We start from the raw sequence: 15944 nt of genomic DNA, 5'->3' as shown, positions 1-15944 counted from the left end.
TCCGGCTCTCAGAGCACTTTACAGACAGTCCCAGTTTCCCACGGGACAATCCAATAACATCAGTTTCCTGTTTACCATTCCAGCCACCTGGTGCTTGCTTCTGCATTGCTCCTTTTTCGTAACAGCCACTACCTAGAAGGCCCTCTGCCTAGTTCTCTGTAGTTTCAACTCTCACAGTGAGGGAACCACCAGAAGGCCCTCGGAGCTGGACCTCAGTGTCCAAGCTGGACAATGGAAGTGGAGACTTCCTACACCTCTAAGAAATTAACGCTGGTGAGCACCAGTGTGTAAGTGGCAAAATCTCTTCCCTTGTAAATTATGAATTTGCATTTTGAGCTTCCAGAAAATCACACCCATGTTTTAGTTTCAATGCTGACACATCCATGTTGAGCATAATCAGAGAAATGTCATGATATATGCTGTAATTATGTGCAGACTTACTATATGGTAGGTCCCTGAGCCTTGGCTGGGGAGGGCAGGGTATAAATAAAAATTATTATTATTATTGAATTCAGTGGGACTTACTTCCAAGCAAATGTGCTTAGGGATTGTGCTGTAGGTTTTTGAAAAGTGTGTTGCACTCAGGATAGGCTTTAATACTTTCTATTCATTTTATTCTCTGCTGATATTCTTAGCACACAGTCTTTTTCAAACTGGGGCAGGATTTCTGCAAGATTAGTACCACCATCTGTAGTGGAAAATTAAGATTTATTTTTTATGTTGGCCTTTCAAACCTTTTCAGACTAATTCATGAGCAGGAGAGGGGCATTTCCTGAGTGTTTTTAACGTGATGTATTCTCTCCAATCCAGCTACCTTCTCTGATTACAAGAGTGGTTCATTTCCCCTCATTATTCTCAGTCTTAATGCAGTTAGTGATTTCAGGCTGGCCACAATAACTGATTTGATAAATCAATCCACCGTTTTAGTTGTATGCAGCCTTTTATTCACTGCACAGGCCTTTCCAGATAATTAGTGCAATGAGGCCACAGTTGTTGTTGATTTATGGCAGACAGTCTACACGTCCTCCCTACATATTTGTTGCAGGGATATAATGTTCCTGAACATTTAAACCACGGTGTTTTGTCACTTGCAAACTTTAGTTTCCATGTAGGTGTGACGTGGCCTCCCCATGGCTGCGGCGGGCTCCATCGGGCGTCCCTGTGGCTGTGATGGGCCTTGCAGCCTCGTCCCAGCATGTGACATCACACATGTGTGCAGTGTACATGTTGTCACATGTGCAAAGGGTCCCCCCAAAGTTGGGTGGAAGCCGGATGTGGGATGTGAAACACAAGAGCAGTCAAGTACAACATCCCTAGAGTGGACATAAAAGGGGATGTCTGGACCAGCCAGTCAGAACTTCCTGTTTCTCATAGGCTGGGACAGACTTCCTCTGCGTGTGACTAGAGGTGGGCATGACTTCACCTGCCCAGGTAACAATAGAGCAGGACAGGTGGGCCATCTCTCTCTCTCTGACCACATTTGTTGAAGAAGCAACATCTGCTTAGCCTAAGATGCTCTTCCAGCCAAGAGAACAAAGAGACTATCTCCTTATGGGATAGTTTCCAGGTATATTACTTTTCTAACTTAAGTCTGCTAAACTGTAGAACTTGTTAACACAAGTTGGAAAGGATATAATCAAACAATATACAGTGGTACCTCGGGTTAAGAACTTAATTCGTTCTGGAGGTCTGTTCTTAACCTGAAACTGTTCTTAACCTGAAGCACCACTTTAGCTAATGGGGCCTCCTCCTGCCACTGTGCCGCCGGAGCCCAATTTCTGTTCTTATCCTGAAGCAAAGTTCTTAACCCGAGGTACTATTTCTGGGTTAGCGGAGTGTGTAACCTGAAGCATATGTAACCTGAAGCGTATGTAACCCGAGGTACCACTGTATCCTTTCCTGCATCCCTGAACATTCCCACACTGGAGCCTACAATTCAAAGAAACAAAACAGCTGAGGGCTAGTGAGCACAACAACTCATCCTGGTAGATCTTGCCTCAAAGAGGCATCTGTGAGAACTGAAGGTCCCTGCCTTCTTGCAGGTCCCTCAGCTGCCTCTTACCCTGGGTGGAGCCAGTGTGGTGTAGTGGTTAAGAGCGGTAGTCACCTAATCTGGGGAACCGGGTTCGTGTCTCCGCTCCTCCACATGCAGCTGCTGGGTGACCTTGGGCCAGTCACACTTCTCTGAAGTCTCTCAGCCCCACTTACCTCACAGAGTGTTTGTTGTGGGGGAGGAAGGGAAAGGAGATTGTTAGCCGCTTTGAGACTCCTGAAGGGGAGTGAAAGGCGGGATATCAAATCCAAACTCTTCTTCTTCTTCTTCTTGGGTCCATCCCAAGCAATCTGAGACTTCAGCAGAGCGTCTGTCTGGTTCCACCCTCTTCATATCTCTTCTGGTTCTGGGAGACCAGTGGGGAGCAGAGCTGGACGTCAACATTATCCTCTTGGAAGGAAGGGGGAAAAGAAAGAATTTGACTATCTCTTTTGCCCTGTAAAGACCCCCAGATGGTTAAGTCCAGTCAAAGCTGACTATGGGGTTGTGGCGCTCATCTCGCTTCAGGCTGAGGGAGCTGGCTTTTGCCAACAGACAGCTTTCTGGGTCCTGTGGCCAGCATGAGTAAACCGCTTCTGGTGCAACGGAACACTGATGGAAATGAGAGCACATGGAAACGCCGTTTACCTTCCCGCCTCTTTATCTACTTGCACTGGCATGCTTTCGAACTGCTAGATTGGCAGAAGCTGGGACAGAGCAATGGAAGCTGACTCTGTCATGGGGATTCAAACCACTGACCTTCCGATCGGCAAGCCCAAGAGGCTCAGTGGTTTAGACCACAATGCCACCCGTGTCCTGTAACAACCCTACTTACAGTAGCATCTGATCAGGGAAGGAGTGCGTGCAAATTATCTTTGCCCAGTGGTTTGAAACTTGAACTTCACTGCTGCTATGTCACCCTTTCTCCTATCTGAGCAATATGGCTGAGTCTGAGGTGTGGCCAGGTAGCTCAATTCATCTGTTATCATATTTGCCTGTAGCTGCCATGATGACTCCATGGTAGATTCTATAGGTTGTGGCGGCATTTGAGTTCTTCCTCTCTTCCAATTTACCATATATATATATATATATATATATATATATATAGAGAGAGAGAGAGAGAGAGAGAGAGAGAGAGAGAGATAGGCTTCCAGTTTTGTTCCTGCCAGATGAGACGAGGAAGAGAGAAATAGATAGTTGTCATTTTAGTTTAACCATTACTGTTTTTATTCCTAGTATATCCTCTCAACATTTAATAACTCTCACTTCAGTGGTTTCAAGCACTTACAGCGTGAACTGCATGGTCCAACTTTTCATTGACGCTGAATTATCCGCATACCTAAACATCCTTTAAGAAATTAGCACACACAGATGTGACATTCACTATCCAACATAAACATATATAATTTTAAGTAAGTGACATCAGCCAAATAAAATGGTTATGATTGAGTGCGGGTGATTATTTGTTTTGAAGAGTAAATAGATGACAGAATAAAACCATTACTGGGGGAGGCCAGGATTATATCTGCACTTTATAAAATAGAGGGGGAGGAAGTTATGTTAATAAATATAAAAACATGTGTGCATATTTCAGTGCTTTACACAGTGTATAAAACCAGGGGACACTTTTTGCTCTGTACAAAAAATGTGAATTTATTACAGTTCTAAATGCATTTAATCCATGCTGAAATTCTTTCCTAATGTGTGGGACATTAATATTCTGAAGGTCAGTTACTACTCACAGACCACTTAATATAGATTAGTTTCCTCATGTCACACTTTGAACAAGTCTTTTAGATAACCATTTGCCGACTCTCTTTGGGAATACACAATTCCTTCCAAGTGTGGAGTTTGGCAGTGCTGTCTCTCTCTCCAACTTAAATTTCTTAGGTCTGTGCAGGTGTGTAGCCTAGCACTCTGGTAAATGTTGAGTCCTAATTTGCAAAAGGCTGCTGTGCAAGTACAACCCTAGGCAAAGTGACCTGGAAGCAAGCCTCATTGCGTTCCCTGGGATTTACTCCTGCATAATTACAAGAGCAGAAGACAGGTTCTACTGGACGGAACCATCAATCAATCCATCTAGATCAGGGATGAGGGATCTGCAGTCCTCCAGATGGTATTGGACTACAACTCCCATCATCCCTGACCACTGACCATGCTGCCAGGGGGCTGATGAGAGCTGGAGCTCAACAACATCTGAAGGGTCCATTCCTCATCTAGGTACCATCCTGTTTTTTTACAGTTACCAAGAAGATGCCTGTGTAATGTAGTGGTTTAGAGCAGTAGACTCGTAATCTGGTGAACTGAATTCGATTCCCCGCTCCTTCACATGCAGCTGCTGGGTGACCTTGGGCTAGTCACACTTCTTTGAAGTCTCTCAGCCTCACTCACCTCACAGAGTGTTTAATCATAGAATCATAGAATCATAGAATCATAGAATCATAGAGTTGGAAGAGACCACAAGGGCCATCGAGTCCAACCCCCTGCCAAGCAGGAAACACCATCAGAGCACTCCTGACATATGGTTGTCTAGCCTCTGCTTAAAGACCTCCAAAGAAGGAGACTCCACCACACTCCTTGGCAGCAAATTCCACTGTCGAACAGCTCTTACTGTCAGGAAGTTCTTCCTAATGTTTAGGTGGAATCTTCTTTCCTGCAGTTTGGATCCATTGCTCCGTGTCCGCTTCTCTGGAGCAGCAGAAAATAACCTTTCTCCCTCCTCTATGTGACATCCTTTTATATATTTGAACATGGCTATCATATCACCCCTTAACCTCCTTTTCTCCAGTCTAAACATGCCCAGCTCCCTTAGCTATCATATCACCCCTTAACCTCCTTTTCTCCAGGCTAAACATGCCCAGTTCCTCATAAGGCATCGTTTCCAGGCCTTTGACCATTTTGGTTGCCCTCCTCTGGACACGTTCCAGTTTGTCAGTGTCCTTCTTGAACTGTGGTGCCCAGAACTGGACACAGTACTCCAGGTGAGGTCTGACCAGAGCAGAATACAGTGGCAGTATTACTTCCCTTGATCTAGATGCTATACTCCTATTGATGCAGCCCAGAATTGCATTGGCTTTTTTAGCTGCCGCGTCACACTGTTGGCTCATGTCAAGTTTGTGGTCAACCAAGACTCCTAGATCCTTTTCACATGTAGTGCTCTCAAGCCAGGTGTCACCCATCTTGTATTTGTGCCTCTCATTTTTTTTGCCCAAGTGCAGTACTTTACATTTCTCCCTGTTAAAATTCATCTTGTTTGTTTTGGCCCAGTTCTCTAATCTGTCAAGGTCGTTTTGAAGTGTGATCCTGTCCTCTGGGGTGTTAGCCACCCCTCCCAGTTTGGTGTCATCTGCAAATTTGATCAGGATGCCCTTGAGTCCATCATCCAAGTCGTTGATAAAGATGTTGAATAAGACCGGGCCCAAGACAGAACCCTGTGGCACCCCACTAGTCACTCTTCTCCAGGATGAAGAGGAACCATTGATGAGCACCCTTTGGGTTCGGTCAGTCAGCCAGTTACAAATCCACTGAGTGGTAGCATAGTCAAGACCGCATTTTACCAGCTTCTTTACAAGAATATCATGGGGCACCTTGTCAAATGCCTTGCTGAAATCAAGGTAGGCTACATCCACTGCGTTCCCTTCATCTACCAGGCTTGTAATTCTGTCAAAAAACGAGATCAGGTTAGTCTGACATGACTTATTTTTCAGAAATCCATGCTGACTATTGGTGATCACAGCATTCCTTTCTAGGTGCTCACAGACTGTTTGCTTAATGATCTGCTCCAGAATCTTCCCTGGTATTGATGTCAGACTGACTGGGCGGTAATTATTTGGGTCCTCTCTTTTCCCCTTTTTGCTGTGGGGGAGGAAGGCAAAGGAGAATGTTAGCCGCTTTGAGACTTCTTCAGGTAGTGATAAAGTGGGATATCAAGTCCAAACTCCTCCTGTGGAAAGATCACAAGCAAACCTTGAAGGCAACAGTCCTCTCCCACTATTCCTGGCAGCAAGGAGAGTCTATCAACTGTTGTTAGCCATGATGATAACCATCTTCCTCCATTCATTTGTCTAATCAGCCTTTAAAACATCACCATCTGGGGGGATGCACAACTGTGGTACCTTTTGAAATCCTGTTAGACTGCAATCTTGAACTCACTAGAGAGAAAACCCTATTGTACTGTGGAAACTGCATCTTGCATCACATTTTAATCTGGTGGTATGTGTGTTCCAGCAGGATAATGATGTCTCTGTAAAGATGTTCAAGAACTGCCAAACTGCCAGTGTTTGGCCTGATTCTGATGGTGCGTGCCAACAAATCTCCAGTCTCTGGTCCCACTTAGTTGGCCAATGTGTATATCTTCCTTTCTTTTCTAACTGCTCCAAGGCGGCTGAAGTGGGAGGCAGCAGCTGCATGGATTCTAACAGCTGAGTCCAGTTGACCTTCAAAACTGATAAGCATGGGAAATGTAAGGAGGTATTAAAGAGAAGATATACTTATATTTTCAGGAAACTCTCTCCAGCCTTGAGCCAAGGGGAAAACTCTTTATCAGAAAGGGGAACCTTCTTGTGAACAATTTGCCAAAACAAATCTCCTTTGATGAAAACGAATTGCAAAACGCATTCCTTTCCATTTAATTCCTCGACAACCTGGTACTTCAAATATGTCAAAACCCACAGTTCAGCTCAAGTAATATTCCAGGCATCTTTATTCGATTCTATGGGTTTCATATGGTCCATGTCAAACATGAATCTATACAATATTCCCAGTCTGCAGATGCTGTCACACTCACGTTTTAAGTCATGTAAATAGTTCTGATTTTTAACCTTTTAACACCCTTTGCTTTCGTTTTGCAACTTTCAGAAGGATGGTTTGCCTCAGACGGGACACATGGAATCTACCAGCAAATCCCTTGTCTTCTAAGAAAGGAATTCTAGTCCCAGTTGCTCTGCCATTAATAACATCCTACCCTGATCTCTCATTTTATTATTTTTATTGTATATATGGCAACTAGGACTGTAAGTGTTACAGTCCAATGATATGCATTTTTACTTAGGAAAATTCCCACTGAGTTTGATGGGGCTAAGGTTGCAATCCTATACTCATTGATCTGAAAATAAGCATTCCCTCAACCAATAGGACCTTCCTCTGAGTAGACCAGTCTAGAATGGGCAGGAGCAGAGGCGCCAGCTTCTCCAGAGGGAAGGGGGTCCTGATGTGATGTTGTACAACATCCTGACGCCATGTGCATGATGTCATGAGAAGCCAGGGGGCGGAGCCAAGCACCCTCTGCAAACTGAGGGGGCTCCTTCAAAAATATATTAGTTAATATATTAGCACCTAGACTAGTTATTGCCCAGCGATGGAAGCAAACCTCTAATATACCAATAGAGACTTAGGATAATAACATCTGGAGTATTGCTCAATTGGAACGCCTCACATACCATCGCCGACTTATCAAGGACATCTTCCAAAAAGATACCTTTGATACAATCTGGTCTCCCTTTTTCTCTTTTATTGAAGAAGTACAGGATATTTTAATCCATCATCATCACAGAGGTCTCTGTGGAGGGGGTCTATTAATTGAAAATGCTGTATTGTAACTTTTGAATAACCGCTTTATTTTCTTTTATCAAACCACTGGATTTTGTGCGACTGGAATGTATCCTACTTTAGAAAGGTGAGAGACACATCCCTTGGCTTTGGCCACACCCACTTTTGGCTATGGTCCATGAAGGTGGTCCATGAAGAAATTCATCCTTTGGGTTGAAGCAGTTTCCCACCAACCCTCTCTACCAGAAAGTAAGTCCCACACAACACAATGGGACTTATTTCTGAGTGGCACAGTTACTGACAGGAAAGCCCTAATGGGTTTAACAAATTAATTCATTGTTTAATGGGAGGAAGGCCATTTTAATTTGTGAATGCGAGTTTTTAATTGCTGGGGCTGCAATTTATGGTTGCACGTTTATTTCTTTAAACATGCTTTGCTTCTGGTGTGTTACTGTAGCAGGGGATGAAAAAGAAAATATTAAAAACAACTTTCCCTTCCAATAATGACTGCTAGTATTTGTTTAGAAAAGCATAAATCACCCAACTCCATTTCAATATGTCAAAAAGGCATCCATGTTGAGGTTTTGGCAACTTATAAATTCGTTTTAGTATGCAATGTTAAAAGGAAGAGGTTTAATCCGTTTAAAAAGTCAGGAAACGGAATGTAATGTGCCAAACTAGTGCACAACATACTTTAGTAAATATCTCCTGGCCAGATTCCTCAATGATCAAAAAGTGATTAGTGCTAAGACAGTGGTTGATGTCACTATTTTCCTTTGGAAGCGAGCCCTGCATACTTTGCCATCTTGAACAACTTCATGTTAGTTTATTTGCATTATCAGGATAGTGACAGTGTCGTGGAAGAGCACCTTTGAAAGCCGGACTTTCTGCTTCTATCATATGCATTCTACTGTTCTTTCATTAAACATGTCTTCATCTCCGGAAAGCCAAATTCTTACAATAATAAATCAGAGACACCTAGAGGCTTTGCCAAGTAAAATATCTACAGTTTCTGGCAATTATGTAATTTCCAGATTTGCTACAATGGCTATTGCTGATAAGTCAATCGTCATAAAAAGAAATGTTCCAGACCAATCTTTATTAGTACGTCCTTCACTGATGTATGTAAAACAATCTCTCTGTTCTCCCTTCTTCTGGGGTGGGGGAAAAGAGCATAATTGCAGCTTTCTCCCTCTTTTGAGTGACTCTTCATCATAACAGTTTATATCTGGAAAATATCACAGAAAATGTGAAAAGGGGGTAAGTTTAAACCAAGAAATCAGGCCCCGCTGTTATTAATAGAATGGCTCAAAAATATTTCCCATGATGTGTTTGTAATAGTTCTGCCTTGTAATAAAACTCAACAGTGATATATTTCTCCCATTCGCGAGTTGATTTTGCATTATGAGGCCAGACAAAAGCAATTTGTAATAAGGTCCCTGATCCAATGCCTGTACATGCAAAAGGGCTCAAAGGACTCCCTGCTCATTTAAAAGCTCTTTAAAATGATTAATGGCTAAATGCATTGCAAATTATCAAGTGCTTTACACAGACAAAATGGGGAGCTTTTTTGGAACTTTACAAGAAAATTTCCTCTCTCGGTAACTGAGTGTAAAGTATTGCCCAGAGGAAGCAATTGCAGAAGGAGTGGAGCAAAAGAGAGAATTTGTTTTAAAACGAATTCTAACTTTGTTCTATTCATCTTGCTACTGCTTACTTTGGTGATAGCTTAAACTTGGCCCTCAGAGAAGAAAGATGCCAAAATGCTTTTCTTGTTTGTTTGTTTGTTTAATTTATTAGCCTAGCACAGGTCAGACTCTAGGCAACTTACAGCCTAGTCTGAAAAACATACATAATTGTTCAAAACAACTGTCCTAACTTATTTACTATACAATGGTACCTCGGGTTAAGTACTTAATTCATTCCGGAGGTCCGTTCTTAACCTGAAACTGTTCTTAACCTGAAGCACCACTTTAGCTAATGGGGCCTCCTGCTGCCACTGCGCCGCCGCCGCACGATTTCTGTTCTTATCCTGAAGCAAAGTTCTTAACCCAAGGTAATATTTCTGGATTAGCAGAGTCTGTAACCTGAAGCGTATGTAACCTGAAGCGTATGTAACCTGAGGTACCACTGTACAGTGGTACCTCAGTTTACAAACACTCCGGGTTACAAACTCTGATAACCCGGAAGTAGTACCTCTGGTTGAGAACTGATTTTGCCACTTCCCCATGATCATGTGAAGGATTTGAAATGGAACATCTATGCAAGGAAACCTTCCTTGCTCCCACCGACTTATGCATGCCAAAGGCTTGAAACAAATGTGAAGAGAAATCCACAGTGTGGTGGGGGGAGCAGCAACTTTTCATTAGAAGTTCAGCCTGGAGGTGAGACCAGCAAAAGCTCAGTCAACCCCCCTGATTTCTTCCCAGAGATCTGGCCCCAGATATGTTAATAGCCAACTAAAATATACATTTATAATTTGACACCAGCAATTTGATTTTGTGTGTGTGTGCGCACAAAGTTGTTAACACCCCTCAAAAAAAGAAAATAGGATTTATTCATCTCACTTGTCAGAAACATAATGAGGGTCATCATGTGTAGCCGGCTAATTAATCACGCAGAAGACATGGTCAGCCTGTTAAATATCACTGGACAAAAAAAGGCCTCAGAATGCCTGCTTATTCATTAATGTTATTTTTCTTTTTCCTGTAAAATGCCACTTTTCCCTGCATGCTTATTGTTCTTTGATACTGGACACGACCTATGTGCCTTCTTTCAACCTTGACAAGTCACCAATAGTCCTCAGGTCACTTTAAAGAAAGTCACAGTGAGATTTATTATCCTGCAGTCCTTATTTGCCTCAGGGGTGTTAGAAAGCTGCGTGTCATGGAAATGGAGCAATGGAGCCCTTTGCTCATGTTGAATACTAGTTTGGAACTCAGTGTAGAAGGCTGCCATCTTTTTTCATCCTTTGCATTGTGAAATACAACTATTATAGCCAGTGCTTTTTTCTGGGGGTAGACAGGGGTATGCATGCTCCTAAAGGTTTTGTGAATCTAATGGGAGAAGAAACAAAAGAAAAATTAAGTTTCTTCTCTAGCACAGTGAATCGTCAGTTCCGTTGCTACCCCCGATGGCGGCCTTTTGTCCATTTACTGTATTTATTTTCCCCGATTTGAACTATAAAATGGTGATTTTCTTAAGTCAAAATGAGAGTATGCTTAAACATTTTTAAAGAAAAAAAGCACTGATTATTGTTAATAGTTAGGATTGTCAGTTAGTTTGGTTTATTGTGTTTAGCAAGCAGTCATTACACACAACAACAACAACAACAACAACAACAACAACAACAACAACTACAACTACAACTACAGGAATCCTGCTACTAATCATGGTTCACAATCATTAATAATATAGTATCTTATTGCTCATTTGTTTCTACAAGTTGTAGTTCCTTTAGTCATGTCCCAGGCACAGCTAACAAAGAGTTAACGCCAACTTTGAACACTGTGATTTACTGCTGGCTCGCTCTTTGACAGTCAGGTTCAAGTATCGACCCAGGTATATCTTGAGGGCAAACCAAAAGGATAGTCCCATTCACAGAAATCTAATAGGAAACACGAAACATTTTGCTCTTTCCCTATCACAAGCACATTCACTTTTTGGGGGGCGAGGCATGGCGTCCCCATGAAAAGCGCATAATAATATAGGGGCTTTGAGGTTAAAGATATTCTTAGCACCTTCTTTTCCTATTAGGGATCTTGTAGATTCAAGACATGGGGCGATATTGCTTCTTGCCTAATCCCTTTGCACTTGTTCATTCTAGTTTTCGGTGTTTTTAAGACTAAAAGGTAAAAGTAAAGGACCCCTGACAGTTAAGTCCAGTCACGAATGACTCTGGGGTTGCGGCGGTCATCTCGCTTTCCTAGAGGAGGGAGCCAACGTTTGTACGCAGACAGTTTTTCCGGGTCATGCGGCCAGCATGACTTAGACGCTTCTGGCGAAACCAGAGCAGCGCATGGAAACACTGTTTACCTGACGTGCTTTCGAACTGCTAGATTGGCAGGAGCTGGGACGGAGCAATGGGAGATCACCCCGTCGTGGGGATTCGAACCACCGACCTTCCGATCGGCAAGCCCAAGGGGCTCAGTGGTTTAGACTACAGTGTCACCCGTGTCCCTCCGACTAGCCTGTCTTAAGAAGAGGGGAACACAAGCCTTGCACTGAGTTCCGCTGTGCCACAGGTGTGCAACATCTGTTTTGAAGTAGGAGGAGCGAAAGAAAAGGCCGAAAGAATGCTGTAGTATCTGAGAATACAGAAGCGGTAAATATCTCGAAGTACATTTTTGTGCCTGTTGTGTATCTAGGCCCTTGATAGCAGAGCAGCTTCAAGTAAGAGAAGATCATACGAGCCAAAAAAACATATGTATGGTTTTGTGAGAAGAGAATGCTGAAGAGGAGGGAGAGATCCCCCCTCACAATTAGGGACATAAGGCAAGAACTGCACGGATGGGCTGTGAGCCTCTCAAATCTCTCATTTGTATGTGTAAGGCATTAAAATTCATATATGGCAGTGTGCTTCAACCTTGGGTCCCTAGCTGTTGTTGGACCACAATTCCCATCATCCCTAACTAGTGGGACCAGCAGTCAGGGATGAAGGGAATTGTTGTACAACAACAGCTGGAGATGCAAGGTTGAGAAACACTGACATATGGAATCAAGGTTGTCCAGCTGAGTTCAAGGAGTAAAGGTGAAGGTAAAGGGACCCCTGACCATTAGGTCCAGTCGTGGCCGACTCTGGGGTTGCGGCACTCATCTCGCTTTATTGGCCGAGGGAGCTGGCGTACAGATTCAGGGTCATGTGGCCAGCATGACTAAGCCGCTTCTGGTGAACCAGAGCAGCGCACGGAAACGTCGTTTACCTTCCCGCCGGAGCGGTACCTATTTATCTACTTGCACTTTGATGTGCTTTCAAACTGCTAGGTTGGCAGGAGCAGGGGCCGAGCAACAGGAGCTCACCCCGTCGCTGGGATTTGAACCGCCGACCTTCTGATCGGGAAGCATTAGGCTCTGTGGTTTAACCCACAGCGCTACCCACGTCCCTGAGTTCAAGGAGAATCACTCTCAAATAAATGTGCAATAGGATTACAGCTTAAGAATCATACATCAGTGGGGCTCGACTTTTAAGTATGGAGGACTGGTTGGAAGAAACATGGATCCTGAAGGGCCAGAGCTTCTCCGAGATTTGGTGTTTAATTTTAAGGACTATCAAAAAAACCGGCAGAGAGGAATTGAGAGAGAATTAAGAGCCTCGGATGTGAGATCTCCAGGCTAATACTAGATTAAGACTGATGGACATTTATTGGGGACTGAAACCGGGAAAGGGGGGGGGGTTGGGAATCCAAAGGGTACATAATTATAATGTGTTTTGTTTTTATTTTGTTTTTGTAATGTGTATGAAAATTGGGAAATTCGTGGAAGGGAATTTGGGTCGACTTTAGAAAGAATGTTTTAAGAATGTGTATTGATGTATAAGTATTGATGTTTAAGTTTGGATAAGGTAAAATTGGTTTTTTTAAAAAAATGAACTAAATTAAATGAAAATAAGGTTAGCAAAAATAAATTGAGGAAATGGATGAAAGAGAAAAAGTAAAATAATAATATGTTAAATTAAGTATAGAAATAGGTTAAAAATTATGGATAAGGATTTGCTGAATTAACAATTTGAACTGGAATACAAGAAAGGGAGGTATGAGGAGGTCAGGGAAATATGTTATTGAAAAATAGGTATTGTGAACTTTATGTGTTTTTAATCCTTTTTGCTTTTTCCTTTTTGATTCTTTTTTATTGTATTAAATTTGAAAATCTTAATAAATATATATATTTTTAAAAAAGAATCATACATCAGTGAAGAGCATTCCTTTTTTATTTGGCCCCCTACTCTTTAAACATTATGAGGATTTAATTTGTTGCCTATTACTTTTGTTGCAGTTAGAAAGCAGGTCAAAGTGCAAGTGGATAAATAGGTACCGCTCCGGTGGGAAGGTAAACGGCGTTTCCGTGCACTGCTCTGGTTTCACCAGAAGTGGCTTAGTCATGCTGGCCACATGACCCGGAAAAACTGTCTGCGGACAAACGCCGGCTCCCTTGGCCAGTAAAGCAAGATGAGCGCTGCAACCCCAGAGTCATTTGACACTGGACTTAACTGTCAGGGGTCCTTTACCTTTTAATATTCTGTTGGAAGTTGCCCAGAGTGGCTGGGGAAACCCAGTCAGACGGGCAGGGGTATAAATAAATTATTATTATTATTATTATTATTATTATTATTATTATTATAAGCCATATCTGGGTTTGAAGAAATTTCAGTACTGGCTGGACCTAAGTCCTAAGTGCTATGTGCTCTGACAATGGATGCATGTCCCCCAAGGTCTGTTTGAGATTATGCATATAATTTTCCCCAAACATATAAATCCCTATTGAGAGATGCTCTTTCCCTAAGACCTCTTGCATATTCCACATATTGGGTGTAATTCAGTGTTGAGCTAAGGAGAGCAAGAATTTCTGCTTGCCTGATAGAATGATATCCCTTTTCCTCTCTCTGCACACACTTCTGATGTTTCCCTAACCCACTAGAGCAGATTTTTTGGGGGGGGGAGGTATTAAAAAAACCCATTGCACTAACAGGAATCCTTGTGTTGTCTTCTGCTAATAGCACTCCGTAGCCAAATTGCCCGGAGAATTTACAGAATGCTGCCAAGACGTGCACATTCCCTAACACATCTCGGATATTGACTGGAAAATGTACACACCTTGTGTTGTAGTCACTGTAGCACTAAAATGAATGTTCTGTCAGCACACGGATTTCTCCTTGGACAACAGGATTTTCTGCCCCAATCCTTCCCTTGCGTCCGCCCCCCTGCTTTGCTCTGGGTTTTCCCCAACCCTCCAGAACAGATTTGTGGGTGGTGCTGGGTGCATACAGTGGAAGTGGAGGGGGGAAATCCGATTGTGGTGGCCCTAATCATTGAACTATTGCAATGATTTAGTTGAACACCACCCAGTATCTCTTTATGGGCTAAATCTACACAGTTTTTTTTAAAAAAACACTCTGAAAACACTTTGCAAAAAAACCGCTCACAATTGAAAATATCATTGAGTTGCGATTTCAGCTCTACAGCGCCATCTGGTGTCATGGTGTTAGAGCACATTTATAATGCTATATTTTGACTATTGTAGCTGTCAGGCTTCAGGGAATCTGATCTCTCTCACAGTGGCAGCCAAGGAGCAGATTAACAAGAGGAATTTTTACCAAGTCATTTATTTAATATTCACAGAGAGAGAGACGAAGGAATGCAGTCTTCTCTAAATAATGGCATTGCTCCAAGTAAAGTCCCACCCCCTCCGTCTTTCCTTGTGTCGGCTGATCTGAGCCTTCTGCCTCTGAGCTTTCTGTTCTACTACTCTCAATGTGTGCCAGGTCCTGGGAGAGAGGGGTGGGCCAGGAATGCCTTCCAAGGACTTTGAGTCTGTCAGCTATTTCTCCCCTGGTACTTCTTCCTGCTGCTCTCCCAATATTTCCCAACTTCTCCCCTCTGCAGCCTCTGAACTATGTCCTTCTGCAAACCACTCTTCTAAATCTATACTGTCCTCCTGTTCTCAGGAAGGTTCAGGAGAAGGGGGACAGGGTGGTCTCCACCATTCCTCCTCAGTCCAGACCCAGACAGTAGCTGAGTCCATGGACAGACTGTGTGATATGGGACATGACTGGGAGATAATGGTGAATATCCACAAAAACCAGGTGTTGTGCATTCAACTTGTATCCTAACATATAAACAAAATAGAAATAATTACCACCAGTAGCATAACCGTCTTAAATATTTGGTGTTTTGTTGATGTCCAGTTTCTGAAAAATACTTGTTAAACAACATAAGATATAGAAATACATGTGCCAAAAATGTTCTGGATGAATTCCAGTTCAACGAAAAGTCTTGTTCCAGGCAATGTTCATTTTGGGAACTCCTAAAGACCATAATTAGGACATCCCAGGAGGGACTTAACAGTTCCAGAGGATGTGCTATGTGAGATTCAGACTGAAAATTTTTTCTCAGGAGTTCAATATATTTGGGGCATCGCTTATGGTAGATAAGACCTAAACCGCAATTCTACAGATGGATTTATTAATGTTTAAAAGAGACTATTGCACAAAGAATTCATTATTGGCACTCTGATCTAAATGCGTTTGTTTCCGTGCGCTGCTTTTGTACTGAACAGCAGAAGAGAGAGGAATAACATGGGCTGAAGCTTCTCTATATTGCATGAGAACAAAGACTCTCCGCAAAAAACTGAAATCTTACTCGCCTTTTCA

The sequence above is a fragment of the Podarcis raffonei genome, chromosome 3 (assembly GCF_027172205.1).
Source record: "Podarcis raffonei isolate rPodRaf1 chromosome 3, rPodRaf1.pri, whole genome shotgun sequence".
Taxonomy (NCBI): Eukaryota; Metazoa; Chordata; class Lepidosauria; order Squamata; family Lacertidae; genus Podarcis; species Podarcis raffonei.
The sequence above is the reverse complement of the archived record's forward strand: the minus strand, read 5'-3'. Positions refer to the sequence as shown.